Genomic DNA, 2,801 nt, shown 5'->3' with positions numbered 1-2,801 from the left:
CTTCAGGGACCAGTTCGTTTTTCATGAACATCGTCTTGTTGAGATTCAGCTGCAATCCGACCTTTCCACACTCGTGGTCAATCAAAGTCGGCCAGCATTTGTGCCGCTTGGCTAATGTTTGGTGTTATGAGAACGATGTCATCAGCGAAGTGGAGGCAGTGTAATTGCCGACCATCTATCTTCACTCCCATTCCTTCTCATTCCAGTCGTCGCATGATGTTCTCGAGGGTGGCACTGAGGAGTTTCAGTGAAATGGTATCACCCTGCCGCACCCCTCTCTTTACATCAGTGATCACTTCCTTGTAGAATGGTGAGATCCTGGTGGTGAATCCACAATACAGCTCGCAGAGGATTTTGATATACTGAGTTTGAACGCCCTGTTTGGTTAGGGCTTCGATGACTGCCTCAGTCTCAACAGAATCGAAGGCCTTCTTTAAGTTGATGAACGTTAGACAGAGCGGCATCTTGAACTCTCACGAAACTTCAATGAGTTTGGTCACTGTGTGGATATGGTCTACCGTGCTGAATCCCCTTCAAACCCGACTTGCTCGCATGGTTGTCCTTCGTCTAGTGTTCTGCTTATTCTATTCAGGATGACACGAGTGAACAACTTGTAGACGACAGACAGCAGGCAGATTGGGCGACAGTTGCAGATGCCATGGATGTCTCCCTATTTGTACAACAGAACGGTCCTACTGGTTTTCCACTGGGACGGAACCTTGCATTCAGACAGGTAGCGTGTGAAGAGTCAGGCCAGTGTATTGATGAGTACTGGCGGCAGATTCTTCAGGTGTTTGAGTCTGACCTTGTCCGGACCAGTTGCTGTTCACGTCTTTACCAGCAAAATGGCGTGTTGGATTTCAGAAGGGAGAATGTTGGGAACGACATATCCATCCTGTGGAATTTGGTATGTGGGCAGGTGGACATGGCTGTCAAAGAGATCCGAGTAGAAGTTGTGAATAATCCTCTCCATTGCCTTACTGGAGGATGTGATAGATCCATCAGGACGTTGGAGGGCAGTCATCTTGGTCTTGTAGTTGGCGAAGGACAGGCGAGCGTTGCGAATACTTTTCCCGGCTTCTGCTGCACTGGCCAACACTGCTGCTCTCCTCTCTTTGAGGTCTTCCTTTATCGAATCTCTGCACAGCTTTGTGAGCTCGGACGTTAGCTTGTAGTTGCCTGAGGCTCTCGCCAAACCACATTGACGAATGAGCTTGAGAGTTTCCAAAGACAGGCGTCTGTTTGTGGCTTTCTCACTCTCGGCATTCTTCGCACAGACATGGAGGTGCTGAACCAGCTGTTCGTATTCCTCGTCGATGTTGTCAAGGACGGCATCTTCCCACGTTGCTGCAATAGTGCCAAAGAGCTCCCAGTTGGTGGTCATTCTGGGAGTTGCCTTCTTAGACTTAAATTTTGCAGACTTTTCTCCTTGCTCTGTGAAGTAGAATTTCGCACAAAGGAGATGGTGGTCCGATCCCATTTGGAATTTTGGGACAACAGCGACATAGGTCAGGCAAAACCTTCGATTAAATATGATGTGGTCAATTTCATTGTGGAACTGTCCACTAGGAGACTCCCATGTCCAGCATTTAGATTCGGCCTTCTGGAACTGTGAGTTACCATGGATGGTCTTGGTCGACATGATGAACTCAGACAGTCTCTCACCCTGATCGTTCCATTCTAGGCCATGGGTCCCAATGTGGAGTTCTTCGGGCGACCTTCTCGGACCTATCTTAGCATTAAAATCATCAACAATGATCTTGTAGAAGGTGTGGTCTTCTTTATAGAACTTCTCCAGCTCCATGTAGAGCCTCTCAATTTCTTCTTCAGAAAGTTGGTGCGTAGATGATGAAGATAGAAACTGCAGGCAGTGAGCCACATCTATTCAAGCGTAATCATCTGATTCGGGTTGTTAGGCATTTGAATGAATCGATGCTTATGGCCAAGTTTGTGTTAACAAGGACACCAATGCCACCGATGCCTCTGTTGTCACATGTTCCGAGGAACAAATCTTCTCCAGTGTCGAAAATGGCATGATGTGATTGATGTCTCCTCGTTTCGGTCAGACCAATGATGTTGTACTTGATCTTCTGCGCTTGCACCATCAGGTCCTCCATGGATGCTTCTGATGCCAGTGTCCGTGCGTTGAAAGTACAGACAATCATTTTAGTCTTTCTTCGTTTTGGCAGTCTAGTTCGTCCCCAAGATTTTTCAGCCTCTCCTTGTTCACCTTTCTTAATGCTGCCGTATTGGGGACTCTTTCGGTGACAGGTGAATGAGGCCAATTATTACTGTTGTTGGCATATTGAATATGCCACGGGTAGCTTGCTAGGCTCTGCCGTGTGGGCGGGATACTCTCGGTAGCTTGCCGGGCTCTCCGAGAGGGACGAAGGCTTTTAGGGCGGCCTCCAATTGCCCTTAGAGTTGTTACCATGGTTCACACCAAATATAAACCTATCAAAAATGGTGCAGGAATAATGGGTATTAAGTGTCTTATGGTGTGTTGCACTGCCGTAAAGCGGCCGCGTGGTCGAGTGGTCCAGAGAGCGGCCCGGAGCGTGGCGGTGGCTGGGTAGTGGATGTAGTGGGGGTCAGCCAGTGAGGTATTTACCTGGCGTGGGTGGGGTGGGGCGTCTGGGTTGGACCCCTCCCTCAGATGCCGGGGATTGAAGGAGGCAGACGGAAGATCTTGTTTCCAGGTCTCGTTGGACCTAGAGTTCAAGGTCGCAAAGTTATGCTTACCTGGCTTTTCGGGGCCTCACGCGTGCGTTCACACAACGCCCTCCCGCTGTGCTGCTGCT

At 49.1% G+C, this 2,801-nt stretch overlaps 1 pseudogene; it reads right to left on the bottom strand.

Annotated features, from left to right (window-relative positions):
- Positions 1-860: 860 nt before the first annotated feature.
- Positions 861-2,165, bottom strand: LOC129404799 (craniofacial development protein 2-like; annotated as a pseudogene).
- Positions 2,166-2,801: the final 636 nt, after the last annotated feature.

This window comes from Sorex araneus, chromosome 5 (genome assembly GCF_027595985.1).
Source record: "Sorex araneus isolate mSorAra2 chromosome 5, mSorAra2.pri, whole genome shotgun sequence".
In the NCBI taxonomy this organism is placed as follows: Eukaryota; Metazoa; Chordata; class Mammalia; order Eulipotyphla; family Soricidae; genus Sorex; species Sorex araneus.
Note: the sequence above shows the minus strand (reverse complement) of the source record. Positions and strands in the feature narration are given on the sequence as shown.